General features: G+C 39.6%; 1 protein-coding gene across 2 annotated transcripts in view; it reads right to left on the bottom strand.

Annotated features, from left to right (window-relative positions):
* MAP3K2 (mitogen-activated protein kinase kinase kinase 2) overlaps positions 1-19,162 on the bottom strand; it is an 87,558-nt gene extending 68,396 nt beyond the window's left edge. For both annotated transcript variants that reach the window (XM_028101253.2, XM_028101252.2), the window contains exon 1: positions 18,655-19,162. The gene's annotated coding sequence lies outside the window, so the exon portion shown is untranslated. The remainder of the gene's footprint in view (positions 1-18,654) is intronic.
* Positions 19,163-21,363: the final 2,201 nt, after the last annotated feature.

Raw genomic sequence — 21,363 nt, forward strand, 5'->3', positions numbered from 1 at the left:
TTTAGAATCATATAGGGATCTGAATGCAAAACCTGGCCATTCTGAATGCAGAGTATCAATTTTTATGAAATTAGCAAATTCTTATTTTCCTCCTTTTTAAATTTTTTAAAAAGATTTTATTTGGAAGAGAGCATGCACATACAGGTAGAGGGAGGGGCAGAGGGAGAGGAAAAAGCAGACTTCCTGCAGAGTGGGGAGCCTGGCATGGGGCTCAATCCCAGGGCCCTGAGATCATGACCTCAGCCAAAGTCAGATGCTTAAATGATTGAGCCACCCAGGCATCCCTGATTTTTCTTTTTAAAGTATTATACAAAAACTGAATATATTTACCATCTCTAACATTACTTCATACTCATCCACATTTTTTCTCTCAGTGGGTCATGCTCCCTACAAAAATAAAAACAGCGGAGATCAATGGAACAGAATAGAAAACCCAGAGTGGACCCACAACTCTATGGTCAACTAATCTTCGAAAAAACAGGAAAGAATATTCAATGGAAAAAAGACAGTCTCTTCAACAAATGGTGTTGGGAAGACTGGATGGCAACACACAAAAGAATGAAATTGGACCACATTCTTATATCATACACAAAAATACCACACACAAAAATAAATTCAAAATGGATGAAAGACCTAAATGTGAGATAGGAAACCATCAAAATCCTAGAGGATACAGGCAGTAACCTCTTTGACATCGGCTGTAGCAACTTCTTACTAGATATGTCTCCTGAGCAAAAATAAACTATTGGGACTACATCAACATAAAAAGCACAGCAAAGGAAACAACAAAACTAAAAGGCCAACTCTGGAATGAGAGAAGATATTTGCAAATGACTTATCTGATAAAGGGTTAGCGTCCAAAATCTATAAAGAACTGATCAAAGTCAACACCCAAAAAGCAAATACTCCAGTTTAAAAACAGGCAGAACAGACATTTTTCCAAAGACATACAGATGGCTAACAGAAACATAAAGGATACTCAACATCACTCATCATCAGGGAAATACAAAACTACAATGAGATACTACCTCACACCTGTCAGAATGGCTAAAATTAACAACACAGGAAACAACAGATGTTGGCAAGGATGCAGAGAAAGGGGAACCCTCTTACACTGTTGGTGGGAATGCAAACTGGTGCAGCCACTCTAGGAAACACTATGGAGGGTCCTCAAAAAAATTAAAACTTGGAACTGCCCTAGGATCCAGGAACTGCACTACTAGGTATTTACCCAAAGGATACAAAAATACAGATTAGAAGAGGTACATGCAAACCAATGTTTATAGCAGCATTATCAACAATAGCCAAATTATAGAAAGAGCCCGAATGTCCACTGACTGAACTGACTGATGAATGGATAAAGGGTGGTATAATATATATATACTGTGTACACACACACACAATGGAATATTACTCAGCCATAAAAAAAATCTTGCCATTTGAAATGATGTGGATGGAGCTAGAGAGTATTACACTAAGCAAACTAAGTCAGAGAAAGACAAATACCGTATGATTTCACTCATGTGGAATTTAAGAAACAAAACAGATGAATATAGGAGAAAAAGAGGAGAGAGGCAAACCATTAAAGAGACTCTTAACTATAGAGAACAAACTGAGAGATGATGGAGGGAAGGTGGGCAGGGGGATGGGTTAAATGTTTAATGGGTATTAAGGACACTTTTTTTTTTTTAAGATTTTACTTATTTGTTTGAGAGAGTGTGTGAGAGAGATCAAAGTAGCGGGGAGGGGCAGAGGCAGAAGCAGGCCCCCGCTGAGCAAGGAGTCCTACGCAGGGCTCAATCCCAGGACCCCGGAATCATGACCTGAACCCAAGGCAGACGCTTAACTGACTGAGCCATCCAAGGAGCTCTTAAGGACACTTGTTTTGATGAGCACTGCGTGTTGTATGTAAGTGATGAATCACTAAACTCTACTCCTGAAACTAATATTACACTGCATATTAACTACCTGGAATTTAAATAAAAACAAAACTACACAAAGAAGGGAAGAAAAGGAGGGAGGGAGGAAGGGAAAAAAAAAAAGAACAGCAAGCATAATGGTTAAGAGCTCAAACTTCAGAGCCAAATTCCCTGGGTTTGAAATCTGCATCTGCCACTCACTAGCTGTGTGACGTTAGGCAAATGACTCAATCTCTCTTAGTTTCCTTATCTGTAATACAAAGATTTTTATTGGTGTATTGGGTATAATACCATCACTGGATTACCATAGGAATTAAACAAGTTAATGTTTATAAAGTGCTTAGAGGGGCCTGGCATAAGGTAATAATTATATGAACATTTGTTAATTAATTTGATATACTTAAATTTTTTTCTCTTCCTAAACCATACTGAGACTAGGAAATTTATTTTAAATGTGTATGAATCTTAATTTTTTTCCTGCATTAGATTATCTTGAAGAGGGTAGCTCTTAAATCAATACTCTAATGAAAAACTTTTGGGCATGATGGATACATTCACAATCTTAATAAGGGTGACAGTTCCACAGGTATATACGTATGTCTAAACTTACCAAATTACAAATTTTAAATGTGCAGTTTATGTCAATATCTCAATCAAGCTACAAAAATTTTATTCTATAACACTACAAGCACTGCAATGCTGACCATGATTAAGCCAATTTATGTCACACCAGGAATCTCACTACCTTACAGATACCCCTCGTCTGATTTTTAGAAATATAACTCAGACTGGTAGCCCCTTTATTTGCCAGACTATAAATGAATTCTGACTCTAAAAAATAAAATTTGCCATCATTGGTCAGATATATCCTAACTGCAAGTATTCAAAAACTCTGAAGACAATTTTTTTTCCCCCAAAACTCTCAAATCACTATAGGCTGATGTAGATAAGATATCTGCATCCTGGCTGTCATTCCTCGATATTTCTATCAGGCACTAGAAAGAAAAGACTAATAAATGATTTTCCAAAAACATTACTCAACGGTTCACCAACAAAATAATAATAATGGCTCTCAGTGCCCATCTCCTTAAATGTAAACTGGGGAAAGTAACTGTACCCACTTCATATGATTACTCTAAGTTTTGAATCAAGTATCTGCAAGGCACTTATTAGAACAATACCAGAGCATAGTGAACACCCAAAAAATAACAACAACTAACATTTACTAAGTTCAGCATCAGAGCCCAGACAATCTTGTTTAGAATCCATTTTTACATGCTACATTATATTGTCTCTCATTTGTTTATTTGTTCAACCAACATTTAATACATGCCTACTGTGTATGCTCCCCTCACTGATCACCTGAATTATGAAAATGATGAAATATCTTTTTAAAATTCTAAAATCTTTCCAAAGATTAGAAAGGCAAATATACTTTAATACTGGTATAATAAAATCATGACCAGGGTTATGGTCAAAATAGGATTATATCGAACATACTCATTCTGCTGATAGGAGCTGAACACTTTGTTGCTTATCATATCAAAACTCCCAAATAATATCAAGCATAGTACTTCTCTGTCAGAACTCTGAAGTCACTATATACTGCCAGAACCTCAAACTCCAACATAAAACCCCAAGGCTAGATATTTTCATCAAATTAATTCCCATAATCCCTTTCATTTCATGCTTTGTAAAAAGGCTGTATGTGGGCACCTGGCTGTGTCTTCATTATAATAAGCTCCTTGAGGACAAGAAATATTACTTACATATCTTTCTATCTCCCACAGGACCTAAAAGCACTTTGTACATGGCAAGCCAACTAACAATACCCTAAATAAACAAATCTCAAATCTTACTCTCCTTACAACCACAACATGACACAGCACACATCTGTCTTATTCAATCCAACCTACCTGCCTTTCCCAAATGACTTGACAGATCCCACCTCCTGGTCCTTGGCTTCTGCCTGTCCCCTGAATGCCCATCTCTCCCTCCTCTTTAGGAATTCTTACTCCTAATATCCATCTCAGAACAACTTATTCAGAAAATCTTCTCTAGTTAATTGCCACTATGAGCACTTTGCACCCCATTTTCTTCCATTTCTGGGCATGGTCTCCTATGTACCCAATTTGAGATTTCTTAAAATTTTTTGCCAACTGTGGCTTTTGTCATATTTTCATTAGGTTAAGCTGACATCTAGGTATGTTTCATTCCTAGGAAATCAGAAGTATTACTGCTATCATTAATTAAATATAGCTTCAGTATTTGGATATTTACATACTACTACTTAAACTTTTGTATTCAATACTATTTTTTTAAAGATTTTATTTATTTATTTGAAAGAAAGGGAGAGAGATAGCAAGAAAGAGCATGAATGGGGAGGAGGGAGAAGCAGGCTCCCCACAAACAGGGAGCCCGATGCAGGGAGCCCAATCCCAGGACCCTGGGACCATGACCTGAGCCAAAGGCAGACGCTCAACCCACCGAGCCACCCAGGCACCCCATCAATATTTTTTTTGCATTTTATATTATATTATTTATAATGTTCTCATGGTACTTTGTACATATTTCCTGTAACATACTCATCTGCACGTAGGTGGGGTAAACCATATGTCCCAGTTTGCTAAGGACAGTCCCAGATTATTTCTGTTGTCCCAGGATAATTATTAAGACAGTCTCCTTTCACTCTCAAAAGTAGCATACTTTGATAGTAAGTTGTACAGTCACTCTAAAGTGTATGCCTCCCTTTCACCAAAATGAAGCTCTATAATTACAGAAATAATGACCAGTTTATCTATCTTCAGTGCTAAAACAGAGAAGGTAGTCAAACATTTTAGAAACTGTGCATGTGAACAACTAAAACTATACTACAAATTGCTTAAAGGCTTATTTTACTCATCCCTTTGATATTCCTAAGATTTTCAATAAATATTCAGTGAATTATTTTTTTTTAAGATTTATTTAGGGGTGCCGGGGTGGCTCAGTCAGCTGGGCAACCTACTCTTGGTTTTGGCTCAGGTTGTGATATTGTGGGTTGCAGGATCAAGCCCCAGGTCAGGCTCCACACTCAGCCAGTCTGCTCAGGATTCTCTCTCCTCTCCCTCTGCCCCACCCTCACTCGCATGCGCACACACACTCTCTCAATCTCTCTCTCTCAAATAAACAAATCTTTAAAAAAAATTATTTATTTATTTGAGAGAGAGTGCACATGCAGGAGAGGGGCAAAGGGAGAACCAGAGGAAAAGAATTCCAAGCCAACTCACCACCGAGCCTGGAGCCCATCACTGGGCTCAATCCCATGACCCTGAGATCATGACCTGAGCTGAAACCAAGAGTTGGACACCCAACCAACTGAGCCACCCAAGCACCCCACTACTTGGTGAATTTTTAAATTAAAATAGTAAGAAAAAGAAAACCAACACAAATATTTCCATTCAAAAGTCAATTATATACTAACAACACAATAAAATACATTATCATTAATAAAACATCCATACAGCCTTTTATATCCAATTATATGGCAGAAAACTAAATGGAATAGTATCTTCAAAATGCAGAGGGAAAAATAACTGCCAATTTAGATTTTCATGCACAACTAAAATATCATTCAAGAACAAGAGCTAAAGATTTCTGACAATTATAATTTACCACCAAAAGATCCTTAATTAAGGAACTTCTAAAGGATATACTTCAAGAAAAAAGAAAGTGATTCCAGGAGAACAAATGCTAGGCAAAAAAAAACAAAAAACAAAAACCTGGCAAATGTGGTAAACCTAAATAAATATTAATTGTATGAAACAAGATTAAAATGCTTAATTCGAGGAACTGAAGAGGACAAAGTAGAATTACTGGGCACCTGGAAGGCTCAGTCAGTTAAGCATCCAGACTCTTGGTTTCAGCTCAGGTCATGATCTCAGGGTCCTGAGATCAAGCCCCACATTGAGCTCTGTGTTGAGCTCCCCCCCATCTCCCTCTACCCCTCCCTGCCCACCCTACCACTCCCACCCTGCTTGTGCTAAGAAAAAAAAAAGGAACAAGGTAGAATTATAATAGGAAACTACTACAACAAAGGGAGTGACTGAAGTTATTCACCCATCATAGTGGCCTTCTAGAAACTTGTCCCTTTGACCATTCCCACCTCCAATCACCCACTGAATTACTGAGTGTCACCAAACTAGCACAGTGTGGTCCCACACCCCTCACTAAACTGATGGCCTAGAGGTAGGCAACTGATGGCCTATAGAGGTAGGCAACTGACTCAAGCAGGAGCAAACAGAGACAATCTCTAGAAATTACAAATAGATTACCAAAAGCAAACAGTAGGAATCAACAGGTACTGAGCTGTGCTAATGAAGTACTACATGTCTTGTTGATGCCCACTTTTTATTTCTTCTGTCTGAAATGCTTCCTCCCTTTTTTCTACCTGTCCAAACCACCTTTTAGAGATTCAGTTTAAACCTTCCCTATTGCCCTCACTGGTCATCTTTCCCTCTATAAATGACAGAAGTGGAAAATAATTATCCTCTCTATGTATGCTAGGCATTTCACATACATTACCACTTAACCTAAACTACACTAGAATGACAGCACTTGCTGTCTCTCCACTCAACATGACAAAGAACCATCTTTCTTAAAGGATATTACTTCCTAAAATAGCTTCCTAAATCGTCTATGTATCTACATGAGTTCCCTGCAGCCAGACTACAACATCCTCAAATACAGGAACCATGTCTTCTACTTTATTCTTCTCACCATCCCTCTCTCTTCCCTGCACTTCTCCCCTCCCCTTTCAAAATATACTTTTCCCTTCTCACTATTAATTACTACTCTTAATAAAAGCTACTATTTACAATAGCTTGCACTGTGCTTACACTCTGCTAAATGCTTTCAAACATTTCACTTAATCTTCAGAACACTCCCACTCCCCATTTCAGAGAGATGGAAAAAGCCTTGGAGAATTTAAAGAACTTGCTCTCATAGTAGAATGAACCTAGATCTATAAAGTATCACTGTCACCACAATCACATCCCACACTGTAGTTCCCCACCCACCCCACACTCACCTGCTGTGGCAGTTTGCACTATGCCAACTTGGTTAAATTTAAACTACATTTCCCAGAATCCTCTTCCCATATGGCTCCAGGTTAGAGTTGGCCAAAGGAGGAAATTACTCTGAAGATCAGGGTTAGATAAACAGGCACAGAGTTGCCAGCAGATTCCACCATGTTTCTACTCTCCCCTGCTCTGTATACAGCTCTTCGATTGCACCTTGCTGACCAAACAGCACCCGCAGGTTCACCACAAAAAACTTGACTGAAAACCACAGAAGAGATAGCTATGCAGAGGCAACAGCTTTCCACAGACTCTCCACCAGCTCTACTCTATGGCTCTGCTGCATAAATCCCTTATTCCATAATATAGCACTTCTCCTTCTCTGATTGAACCCTCTAATTGAGTGCAACTACTCGAACCCCCTCCCAATCTTTTTTTTTTTTTTAATTTTTAAGTAATCTCTACACCCAACGTGGGGTTCAAACTCACAACCCCAAATCAGGAATCACATGCTTGATGTAATGAGCACTGGGCTTCCCTCTCTTTTCAGCTAAAGTATTTCCAAAGTCTTGGTTCCCTGTTCATAACATGAGAATACTTCAGTTCTTTGTTATTTTCTAGGGCTCAAGGTTTACTATCCTGGATTTTGTCACTAAACTGTCCACAGATGATTCTGATTTCTATCACATTAGTTCTGAAGTTATTCATTCACTCTTTCAACAAGCATTTTACTGAAAGCCTACTATATGTCAAGCTCAATGCAAGGTATCTGGCTACAAAACAACTTTAAGAGATCTTATTCTGACAAATCAGTCACACTTAAACAGAGTTATTTAGCCTCCAAATGCTGCCCTATAACAAATCTTCCCTAGACTACTGTCATCTTAACAACCACCCCAAGTAGGAGAACTTCAATCTCTTCTGACTCTCTACTATTTTCTACTATGTTATGGGTCTCACAGGCTAGACAGGTCCTTAAAAAATCACCTAGGACAACTTTTTCAAATTCAGAAATGTTGAAGCCCTCCGTCACAGTCTATTTCTAATTAATGTCAGATTTAAGACTGAAGGCTTTCCACCTACCATCAGTGTTCAACAAACTGTATGGAATACAGTTTGTGGTACTCCTTTCAGAAAAACTCTAGGCAAGAAATCCCTCTGGCACATCCCTGAATAAACCTCTCAACAGTACAGTATGCAACAGTCCATGACTAGAGGGCAAACTCTGTAATACTAATTACTAATATACATTACATGATCTCAGACCGCATAACTAGGATCTACCCTTTCCCAAATCATGAGACAAGATTATATAAACAGGGACATGGTTTAGGGGTGAAGTTGTTAGAATGCAGCCACGTACTGCTTACGGACTAGATAGTTAACATCATACCATCTCTCAAAGTAGATTTTTATCAACACTAAGGCTCGGCTACCTTCTACTTCTTTTGTTTCCCTATAGTGTCTAAGCAACTCAGAAATTTTATATACAGTTTGATGTACTCTTCTTATACATTATGTCATACAATAAAATATTACTAATTTTAAAAGGGAATCCACAGGCTATTTTTAAATGTCTAAACTGATTTAAAAATACATTAAAGCCACCACATATATCATGATGTTAATCTCTCCTTAAATTAAATCAGAGGACATTAGCCTCATTTCCTTATTGTATTAAAACCAAAAACCAAAATACTTTGTATTAAAACTGCACTGGGGTGCCCGGGTGGCTCAGTTAGCCAAGCATCTGACTCCTGATCTCAGCTCAGATCTTGAACTTAGGGTCATGAGTTCAAGCCCCAAGTTGGGCTCCACGCTGGGCATGAAGCCTACTTAATAAAAGGGGAGCAGTGCCTGGGTGGCTCAGTCAATTAGGCGCCCCACTCTTGATTTAGGCTCAGGTGGTGATCTCAGGATTCTGGGATCAAGCCCCACGTCAGGCTCCGTGCTCAGCTCAGAGTCCGCTTGAGATTTTCTCTCTCCCCCACTGCCCCTCCACACCCCCTCCCACACGTGCTCTCCCTAAAATAAATAAATCTTAAAAAAAAAAAAACTCCACAAATACCATTAAAATGCAGTTGTCAGTCAAACTTATAGTATAGTAATTATACTATATATTATACTTTTATAGTAATTATAGTAATAATTATATATTTATTTTTTTATTTTTTATTTTATTTATATTTATTTATTTTTATTTTTATTTTATTTATATATATATACATTTATAGTAATAATTATAGTAATCACAAACTTATCAAATAATGATAATTAAGCATCTTTAGGTCAAATCTAAAATACAATATGACTTTAGAACATTTAGCAATTATTAAATAATAGCATAGAAACAATTACAAACTGACTTCATTTTAAGCTGTAGATCTGTTCCCAAAGACTTATAAAAAAAAATTATTCCATACTTTTCCCACTGGCTCCTATTAATAATTTCCAAAAATAATTTTTGAATAGTTTTCCACAGCACTGTTTCTGTGGTAGGGCTGTTCACAAATACTTGATGTTCTCCTTCTGGGTATTTGGAAATACTGAACTTTCCCACCCTGTTCAACTCAGGTACAGCCATCAGACTTCCTCTGGCCAATACATGTAGGTGGAAGTGGTGAACGTTTCTCCCAGGTAAAAGCTTTAAAAGCCAGAGTATGCTTTCACACATTGTATTTTCCTTCTGTCCTGGTGTGAGATTGCAATTTATAATAAAAAATATGTATCTGGTCTTTGTCCCCATTTCTGGCAAAGAGCTCAGAAAAACCAGGTCTTTTTTTTTTTTTTAATTGAAGTATAGTTGACATGCAATGTTACCTTAATTTCAGGTGAACAATATAGTGATTCAACAAGCGTGTGCTTTGTGATATGCTCATTACAGGTGTAGCTAGAATAATGTAGGTGGTCTTTTGTTATTCACAACGAATAGCTTTAAGCCACATCTCAGTTTATATTAATGAAATGGCTTTTGAAAAGCGCCTAGTGACGAAAGCTGGTTGCCAAGGGGAACCATGTGATTAGAGGACTGGAACTTTGAGCTCCTTCCCATGGCTTTTAGGGAGGGGAAAGGGGCCGGAGATTAAGCTCAACTACCAATGGCCAACTGATTTAATCAACATGCCTAGGTAAGAAGCCTCCATTAAAAACCAAAGAGGATGGGGTTGGGAGAACTTCCAGGTTGGTAGACACCCAGAGGTGTTGGAAGAGTGGCACACTGGAAGTAAGGATGGAAGCTCCATGGCCCCCTCCTTTTCCCAAACATTGCCCTATGCATCTCTTCCATCTGCTTATTTCTGGGTTATATCCTTTTATAATAAACCAGTAATCTAGTATTTTCCAGAATTCTGTGAGTTGCTGTAGCAAACTAATCGAACCCCAAAAAATCCCAAAATGGGAACCTCTGATTTACAGCCCATTGGTCTGAAGCATAGGCAACTACCTAGTCTTGCCACTGGGTCTGAACAGGGAGGGCAGTCTTAACCTGTGGGATCTGACAATATCTTTGGCTGGATATTACAGAATTGTTTAAGGTGTGGAAACCCCTCCCACAGACACATTTCTGGTGACAAGAGGTGTCAAAGTGTTAAGTGTGAAGGGGTTCAGAACAAGCCCCCTCCAAATATGCCACTATGGCATGTGGATTAGTTTGAACTGAAGTCAATCAAGGCCCAAAAGATTCAGAGAGAGCTTTTTACCTCCCCTTAACTGCCTAAAAGAACTTAGATAGAGGGTCTGGTCTATCTAAACTATCACCAGAGATAACTACAAAGAATATGGGGAGGCATGGTAATTGCAAGAGAACTAGCAGGACCTGGAGATCAAATTCCTCTCTGTCCCAATGTCTCCACAAAGCATGGCAAACATGTTTACGAAACACTGGTTCTTCCCATCCTCCCATAAATCATTGTCTTCCTCCCCCACCTTGAAGTCCCAGACCCCTACCCCTTCTCCTCTGCTCAGGACAGCATATAAGCCTCAACTGCCTGACTACCTGTGGGTCTCATATTCTTATGGGGCTCCCATACATATGTAATTCAATTCGGTTTATCAGTCTTATGACAATTTATCAAAGAACCTAGAAGGATAAAGAAAAAGATTTTCCTTCCAGGAAGCACACTATAAAGGAAAAAAACACTCTAGTGTGTTTTTCCTTTACCTATGGCAACCAGTTATGTTCCAGATAGTGGCTGCTCCCAAGTGAGGTCCCAAAGTAAGGATCCAAAGTGGAATTCAAACTAAGGATGACAATGTTGAGCAGAAGCAAGCCAACTGACCCTCAATGAACACACACCATGAGCAAAAAATAAATCTTTGTTGTTTTAAGCCCCTGAGTTTGAGGGTTACTATTCATAGCCTATTCAGAATGATACTCTAAAACTTAATTTAAAAATTACACTGGAAATTCCTCATGTTCATTCAAGAAATTTCATCAATTCTCTGACCAAGTACATTAAGCTCTCTCATATCACTTTTCCTAGATACGAGAAAAATTAACATACTTCCCATACCATTCACTTAAAATGGACCAGTTTATTCTCGTTCCACTGAAAATTGTGCCTAACACAAACAAAGAAATCATTCAAGTTTACCCAAATATTTATCAGACCTCTCTGATTTAGCAATTATAAAGAATGAGAGGTAAGAATAATATCTGTATTGAGTGTGTTTTCCAAAAATTATGCTGGCCCTACACCCAGGAGATTCCAGTGAAGATATTTCCAAGGAGAATGCTTCCTGCAAATAATGTGGAGGCAGAGAGAAAGCTAAGGACCCCTTGCTCTAAGTAGAAGAGCCATGCACAATCCCTTACTGTACTATGTGACTATGAACAAGATTCTTAACACCCCTAAGTCTCAATTTCTTTGCTTGTAAAATCAGAATATGGTCTACCATGGTTACTGTAAAATTAATGTGTGTAAAGCCTCTGGCATGTAACATTCAAATGTTACTTCTTCCTCCCAAGATACAGTCTGAAATTTGTAGAAAATTGTGTGATATCCTCAATGCCTGAAGACATGCCCTTCTGAAATATAAATGGAAGTTAAAGGAAAGATCTTTAGGTGCAAAACAAGGATGAGAGGGGAAAAAAATGGGAAAGACCAAGAATTACTAAGATAATACAAATTCAACTACAGAATTAAAATACTCATGAGATGAAAAATATTTTTTAGTACACACTGGAGGGCAAAAGAGCAGAACTGTGAATGTGTTTGCAACCACACTGTGTCAAACACAAGCAGCTCTCCTAGGATGCAAAGTAAAATAATAGAGATGAAAATACTGAGAGATGATGACAAATATGAAGAATGGAAATCTGCCACACTGCCAAAGAACCATAATACAAAGAAAAAGCAAAGACACAGATTGGGGAAAAAGAAAAAAACAACCTTAAAGAACTGAGGTAAAATTGAGATATTATGACAATTAGCTTTCAATCTACATTCCGTATTCGTTTAAATATCTGTATAATACATACATCCATAAACTCAGAAATAGAAGGCAAGGAATCAACATTTTCTCTTATCCAAACTCCTTAACAAACCAACTTGGCAAATTAACCAACACTCTCTACCTCTCTATAATGTCTTCTAATAAAATGCTGAATATTCGATATTAATTAAGCTCATTTTTTACCAAACCAGTACATTTCTGCACTCATCAATTTACCAAGAATCAAACATCTTTATGTACTTGTTATAATTATATAGTTTAAATATTATATAAACCAATGAAATTGTGAATGTGAGTAGAGTTTTTGTTTCTGTGAAAATGAAGTTGAGTGTTTAGAAAGACTCAAAGGCTAGTTTCAAAAAAAACTGTTGTGAAAGTGGGCATAGGTGAAAAAACTGTAAAAGACTAAGGGGAATAATCATACAATTCTAGATGGATCACTAACTCAGACGTTTTTACATATCCATTTTTTAAATAAAATATTTAAAGTAAAAATGTGTCATTTTTAATTCCCCTTATATTTTTAAAAAAATTAAACTAAACACCACCAGTCTTAATCACATCAAGGAGAATGGTTTCTATGTACATTAAAACAGATATAACCTAAGTGAACTATGGGAGATTTTTACAATGCTGATAAATGTTTTTTGAACACTTTTTATATGCAAGGCACTAAACATATTATCTCATGTAAACCTCATGACAAACCTATGAGTTAAGTACTATTATCTCTATTTTACAGATAAGTGAGGTATAGAAAGGTTAAACCACAGAGCTGGGACTCACATTCAGGTCTGACTCCCAAGTACATACTCTTAACTGATTATTAATTTTTTCTTCTTTACCTTTTCAAATATTTAATTTTTTTCAATAAACATTATAATCACAGTCAGTTAATCTGTAGAGTTTACTAATTTTGTTAACTCAGTTTAGTACTGCCTCCTCTTCAAGGCCTTCTGAAGTGCCCTCCCCATCCTGGTACATAGCAGGCACTCCATGAATGGTAATGACAGTACTCTGGCAAAGCAAATCTAATTTTCTGGTTGCCCTGATAAAGCAGAGAGGCAACATGATGCGACTGTTAAGAGCACAGACTGTGGAGCTAGGGTGCCTGCATTCAAGTTTCACCTCCACCAAGCGCAAGAAGTGTGAACATGCGCAAGTTACTCACTGTCTCTGTGCTTCAGTTCCCTAATCTGTAACAGGAGTATAATAATAGTAACTAATTCATTTGGTTGTTAACAGGGATTAAATGAGTATCTTTAGCATAGTACTTAAATCAGTGCCCATAATGTAGAAAGTGCTTAAATTTGCTAAATAAACAATACCACAAAGAGAACAAAGAAAACTCAACCAGCAAATTAAGAAGAAACGTTTTGTAAATGATCAGTGATTTGGTAGGCACCACCTTTTAAGAATCTTAGGACACTCTAAAAAGAGGTCCCTTCTGTCTGTCAATTCTGTATTTATTCAATAAACATTTGGCTCCAGGCATTGTCCTATGTGCACCAAAATCAACAAAACACTGCCTCTGTCCTTGAAAGAGCTAACTTCCTAGTGGAGGACACGGAAATAATTATAGCACGATGTGGTGAGTACCGTGGTAGAGGCAGGTGCAGTGTGCTTGAGGAGCATTTTGAGGTAGTGGTGATGAGGGGACCTAATTTGGGAATTACCAAAGAATGCTGATAAAATCATATCTTAAACTATTATTTTAATTAGTCATTATTAATTAAACTCCACACAAATGACTAACTGCACAAATGGGAAAAATTACCTTTAGAAAAACCTCCCAAAGTTTATAAACCTCACAGTGCTTATAAAGTTTATGGTACTATGAATCTCAAAAAAAAAACACTCTTGAGCACTTGTAAGAAAGGCAGTGTGCAAGTGAGAGGAAGGACTCCAAAGATTCTATCCTATCCTGTCAGTTGGGAAGACAAAGTGTAACAAAAAAATTAAGCAACAATCTGAGAGTTAAGTAACAAGACAACAATACAAAATACGTTGCAAAGCCAATCCATAATTAACATCACAAAAAATGCAGTCAACCAATGTTCCCAATTAACTCTCAGGGATGTACAAGGCAAAAAACACAAAACTATACAGACACGTTTCTTATAAACGTGTGTGTACAGAGAGCTATATACCTCACACAACACTTGAGAATAAGGGGAAAGAATCTTTATTTCTATATATACAGTTCATCCTGACTTACAAAAGAGATGTGTGAAAAAACTTCATGTAAACTGTTTAATGAATTAAATCCTATTTTTTAAAAAAGATTATTTTAGAGAGGAGAGAGAGCACTCATGCCTGCGAGCACCCACCAGCAGTGGGGGAGGGGAAAGGAAGGGGAAGTGGGAGGGGGAGAGAGAGAGACAGAGAATCCCAAGCAGACAACCAGAGAAGAAATCAAGAGTTGGACGCCTAACCAACTGAGTCACACAGGCACCCCTAAATCATATTTTTTAGTAAGAGAATGTGTTACTTAAGTAAACCCTATTATGAAACCTTCTTTAAAACAGTAACCTAAAAAAAATTTTTTTAAAAACCAATAACCTATTAAATGTCAGTTAATTAGTTGGGAAATAAAGTCAATTTTATATTACATATATTTGATTTATTTCTACCTGGATTAATTAAAATGAGGTTCACCTCTAAATGTAGCCAACATACCTCATTATCAGAAATCATAGTATTCATAAAGTAAGTCACAGGAATGTAATATACAGCATAGAGAATATAGCCAATAATATTATAATAACTTTGTAAGGTGAGCAATGGTATCTAGACTAATTGTGGGGATCATTCTGTAATGCATAAAAATACTGAATAACAATGATATACACCTAAAACTAATAGGATACTGTGTGTCAATTATATTTCAATAAAAAGAAATTCACAAATATTTACTAACTTGATCATTATGGAATGAGAACACTGAGTGATGTTAAAATTTTAATTTAAAATTTTTAATTCTTAAACTTCACATACTGGTAGAATTACTATTAGAATTTAGATCTTCTGACCTTCAATCCAGTGCTTCTTGCATTATACCAGAAAATAGACAGTTTTCTCAAAATGTTTTTAGTAAATCCATTCTTCCTTTATTATATTTCTAGTTATTTCTGTCTGTCAACAAATAATGGCTAAGAAAAACTTAAACGTACTCCTTCAGTGAGAGTCCAGGAAAAGACAGGCATTGAGTTTTTCTCATTTTTCACAAGCCAGGTTTGTTTTTTTTAATTCATAACAGGAGATACCTTGAATTCATAATTACAAAAGTTTAAAACCCACAAAATCAGAATCTGATTAATATAGCTGTATAGGATATTTTATAATTCCTGCGATTTTCACTGAAATTATCAAAAGTTAGCCTAACAAGGGTCAGCAATATATGCTACAACTATTCAGTGACAGATTATTGGAGAACAGCCAGCACTACCGTGCTAATTTACCATGCCACAGATTGCTAATTGCAGTGGGGAAAATATACCTTACCTTAACCCCCATTACCAAGTGATCAAACTCAGCATCACAAATAATGGGACTTGACAGTATATGACCTGATGGGAAGCAATATGAACTACACAGTTATCACTTAAGGGTTAGTCTTGCCAAAATATTTAATTTAAAATTAATCAAGCCCTTAAAGCTAGTTTATAGTTAATACAGGGGAATAGAGGAACACACTAAATGACACCATGAGGGGGGAAAAGATCAGACAAACAGAAAATGTGACTCATTTTATAAGACAACTGGCTTGATCTCTTAAAAAAAAAAAAAAGCAACCTCATTTTAAAAGGGGGAGGCAAAACTGTTCTAGATTCAAAGAGACTTAACCAAACGCAGTGAACAAACCCTGTATCTTGGTTTGGTGTGGCTGGGTGTAAAAAAAAAACATAAAAGACCAAACAGTATAAATAGGGAGATTTAAATATGAATGTTAGATTACATTAAGGAATTATCAATTAAGAAACTATCAATTAATTACTGATTAGAAAATATGAACTAAAAAAATTAACAATAATGGTATTTTGGCTATGTTAGGAAATGTCCATCTTTGGAAATGTATGCTGACATATTTAGGATAAAGTGTCATAATGTTTACAGCTTAGTTTCAAATGGCTGAGCCAAAAAATAATACACACATATTTACAGCTAAAGCAAATACAACAAGATGTCAACAAATACTGAATCTAGAGGATGATAAGGATGTTCACTCTATTAGCAATTTCCTATAGGCTTGAAATTGTTTCATAATAAAAAAAAGTTGGGGGAGGGTGTTGAGGGGCCCAGAGAACTCCAATTCTACAAGGAAAAAAAAAAAAAAGATCCACCCAAAACCAAAGCTGTCATGACCCTAACAAGACTTCACTTTAATACAGGATCTATTAAATACAGTTTACAGCTTTGGTAGCAGGAAGGGAACTAAAAATGAAAGATCCATTAATAGACTGAGTCCATAATGTAATCCAATTTTTAAAAATAAGCCTTTAACAGCTACTTTTCTCAAAAGAGACACATGGAGATCATGCCAAGATACCCATTCTATGAGATCACACTCAACATAAATCAACAGGACTCAACATAGTTCACATTTTAACCAAACAACAAATCAATCTATGAACCAACCATTTGTCAACTCTGTAATTTGACCTTTTCTCTAAAGACAATACAGAAACATTCAACTATAAATTGTCTTAAACCTGATCATACACTGGAGAAAATTATAGAGTAGGGTAATTGGGCAGCAGTACATTTTTTTTTTTAAAGTTTTTATTTATTTATTTGAGAGAGACTGAGAGATAGAGAGCACGAGAGGGAAGAAGGTCAGAGGGAGAAGCAGACTCCCTGCTGAGCAGGGAGCCCGATGTGGGACCCGATCCCGGGACCCGATCCCGGGACTCCAGGATCATGACCCGAGCCGAAGGCAGTCGCTCAACCAACTGAGCCACCCAGGCGCCCTGGGCAGCAGTACATTTCTTAAACATTCACAACTATACGTGAAGCCTCGACTACTCAAAGGAATCTATCAATATTTTCTTCTGTAAAGAGAAATATTTTCTTTTTCACTAACCATAATCAAAGAAATAATACAGGCCAATGCTAAAATGACAATTTTTAGTTTATAAACACTTATCATCACCACACACAAATGAAAGGGAAAAAAAATCACACCATTAAAAGATGATTTCTACGATATTCTACACACTAATTTTGACACTCAATTCAGATATATTGCATAAGACTGCACCAATTACTAAGTATGTTCAGCCATTGCCACATAATTCAGCAACAAGTTTTGCAATAAGGGAATCTCAAGCTAATAACCCAACTGCGAGTTCCCCGTATGTGTCAAGAATAAACTGCACAAGTAAAATTGTAACTCTTCAGGAAATATGCATTTTACCAATTATATTTCTTCCTTTTTGTCATCTTTTTTAAGAGTGTTAGTCTTTATTACATTTCTTCTCTTAATAAAAGTGAAATTTGTTTTCTGTTCCGCCCTACTGCAAAAGGGTAAAGGTGCCCTGCGCCACCTTTTAAAAGTAATTTTTAAAAAGAAGAAAAAAAGCCAAGAAAATGATTTGGCTAGGCTGCAGCAAAACACATCGAACAGCCTACGTCAGGTACAAGAAAACTACCTCTATCAATGATGTTTAAATTTTACTCCCAGGAAGAAACTCTCCAACTATTCTCATTTTCCTCACATATTTATTTTTTCAAGACTCAAAAATACAGTCCTACAGAAAAGACATCATATTACAATCAAGGCTTCCCGGATTACCAGCTGCATGACCTTGGGCAAATTCCCTAATCTCTCCGAGACTCAATTTTTCATCTGTAAAATGGGGCGACCTCATTGTGCTGAGATGAAGGCAGACAATGCAAGACAAATGTCCGCCGCACCGTAAGTGCTAGCTAAAGCTAGACGGAAAAATCAACCCCCCAATCAATAGATTATCACAGTGTGACAGTGCAAAGACAAGCACTTTTTCGCTTACTGCATATAACATTTCTTCTCCCAGGGACCAGCTGCAATCTTCCTTCTAAAATCCCTGCAGAGTACGTGTCTGACAGCTACACAGCCCAACAGTCTACTTCGCTCAGACCTGGGGTTCAGGAAAGGATGCAAGACCCCGAGATCTGTCCACCCGGCGCCTGGGGAGCTGCGCACAGGCCCGCCGCGGCCCCCGCCCCACACAAACACAGGCACGTACCGGCCGCTCCGCGGGGACGTAGGGAGCCGCAGGCCCGAGGAGGGGCTGCCACTGCCTCCGAGCCCGCCCCTCCGCCCCCGCGCGGCCTGTCACCGCGCCCCCCGGTCGGGGGAGGCCGCGGGCCCCTGGGGGCCGGAGGGGCGCGCGAGGAGTCTGGCGCGAGCCGGATCCCTCCTTCACATGGAGCCCGCGCCGGGTGGAAGGCGCGTGGACCGTCGCGGCCGGCCGGGGCCTCTCGGAGCCCCTCGGTGCTTCTCGCCGCCGCGGCCCCGAGGCCCGCGCGAAGCTGAGCAGGAAAGGAGGAAGCCGTGGGCAGGGCGCCGCCAAAGGCCGGAGAAGGGGCGGGAGCGGCTACTGCGCAGCTGGAGGTGCCCGGCCTGCCGGTCGTGGTCCTCGTCGCCGCCGCACGCCGCGCGACCCCTGAACGCCGCACCCAGCGGCCGCACCACCTTCGTCAGGCGCCGCTGCTGAGGGCAGCCAGGCCGCCACTACACACGGACCCGTGACGTCGGGCGTAGCGCGGCGCACGTCACGGCTGGCTCGCCCGTGCGCGCGCAGCCCTCCGCCCGCCGGGAGCGGAACCCGCCGCGGGCGCGCGCGCCCATGCTGCAACGCCGCACGGAGGCCGAGGGGAGCGTGCCCGCGCCTGCGCAGTGGCCGGCTGCGCCCACGCACGCTCTGCTGCCCCCACCTCTCGGTAGTGCGGGGATTCCCAGCCCCGGTCAGCCCCGGTACCAGCCCCGCCCCGAGCTCCCGGACGCCACTCTAGGCCCGGGTGCGCCGCGCACACGCACGCGCGCCTATGTCCTCCACCTCCTGCGGGAGTCCTCGGCGCCCGAGACTTCCAATCAAATCCAGGGGAGTGTCTCCTGCGTGGGCTTTGAGCCGGGCGCGGAGCCTCAGAACAAGGAAAGGCTGGGACCGAGTCTTGAGTCCATGGCATGTTGTTTGGAGGCAAAAAGCCATCTGCTTCTTAATTTTCGGACTTTATTGCAGAATTTTTTTCTCAGGGACTTTAGAATTATTGTCGGCTTGTCAACTGACAGTAAACCACCACGCCCCCCCCCCCCCCGCACACTCGAGATCGGCCTTCTAAGGTTTACAGCTCTTCTCTGTTTAGTTCCTATCACCATTCTAGGTCGGCCCAGCAAGTACTACTTTCCCAGTTTAACAGATGTGGAAACAGCCCAGAGAGATGAGTTGACACCCCACCGCTAGACCTAGTGGCAGAATCAGAAACCTGAATCTCTTTCACTGAATCCCCCCTGCGCTCCGCATCGCCCACAGGATAAAACACAAATTAATCGCATTGGCGTTGGAGGCCCTCCGCGAAGTGACTAAACTGTATTCTGTTTTTAGCCCACGCTACTCTGACCCAGAAAGCATCTTTTCCGCCCCATCTCATCTTTCCTCAAGTACCCCCTTACAATTTCCTGTACCATTTTCTCCCTCGCTCAGCGTCTACTTGGTTTCTCGGTACATTATGGATCCCACCCCCTTCCTGCCTTTTCCAGACCACATTTCCACTCCAGCAGTTGAATTGAGAGGGATGGGAGGCCGCACCCGCCAGGCCTGGAGGTAAGCGACTACTCCAATTCAGGGAGCCCTAGCTGCTCAAGGGAGCTGGCATCCGTGGGGCAGGGACTGAGGGAGAGAGTGTTGCGTAATAACAAAATATCTGGGTCCCCTTCCAGGAATTCTCATCACAGACGCTTTCACAGAGATGTAAAAGGCGCCGAACGAAGTTGCTATTTGACAGGTGTTTGTAATAGTGAAAGCCTCAAAACAACCCAAATGACTATCAGACTGAGCTGATAATGGTTCATCTGCTCTGCAGAGAATTAGGCAGCCAACACAAAGAAGGGCCAATACCAAAGAACCTCAAAAATACAGAGCTCAATAGAAAAATAACTTGCGCCCCGCTTGTTTAGAAAGTAGAGGATTTTAAAGCTTGAGTACACATAAAATCAAGGTCTTTAACAGTTTTGATTCTAACATTCTAAGCCTGGTATGCCACAGAAAGGAGGCTCTCAGTATTTTTGAGGTCAAGCTTTAAATCCTGTATTGCTTTCCACAGTTCCTGGCCTGACTGCATAGCAGACATTCAATAAATACCTGTTTACTAAGTAATGTAGAGATGGATTTTTCCTCATACTTCTGCTTACTTCTTCCCTCACCAACCTTACCTGGGGACTTCAGTCACATCTGGTTCCTCAGAAACATCCTACATGTATATTAATAACATTTTTTTTAAAGATTTATTTATTTATTTGAGAGAGCGAAAATGAGAGAGAGAGAGAGTACATGAGAGGGGGGAGGGTCAGAGGGAGAAGCAGGCTCCCTGCTGAGCAGGGAGCCCGATGTGGGACTCGATCCCAGGACTCCAGGATCATGACCTGAGCCGAAGGCAGTCGCCCAACCAACTGAGCCACCCAGGCGCCCTATTAATAACATTTTTATCTCCATTCTCTTTTTACATTGGTGGCTTTTTCTCTTGCTTAGACATTAAATCTCCTGCATCTTTGGCGATTTTAGTGTATATGATTACAAATTAGTAATCTTGGGATTTTTTTTTCTTGATGAAAGCTTCATTTAACCGGTATTTTTTGTTTTCCTGCTCTGTGCCTGAGATTGCAATGATGAAGTGATAGGTTCCAACATTTCTCAGGAACTCTGGAATCTTGTGAGGAGGGCAGACTGCTAAGTGGA

This window comes from Eumetopias jubatus, unplaced genomic scaffold, assembly GCF_037043125.1.
Source record: "Eumetopias jubatus isolate StellerSeaLion01/CBP00866 unplaced genomic scaffold, mEumJub1_p1.0 scaffold_3, whole genome shotgun sequence".
In the NCBI taxonomy this organism is placed as follows: domain Eukaryota; kingdom Metazoa; phylum Chordata; class Mammalia; order Carnivora; family Otariidae; genus Eumetopias; species Eumetopias jubatus.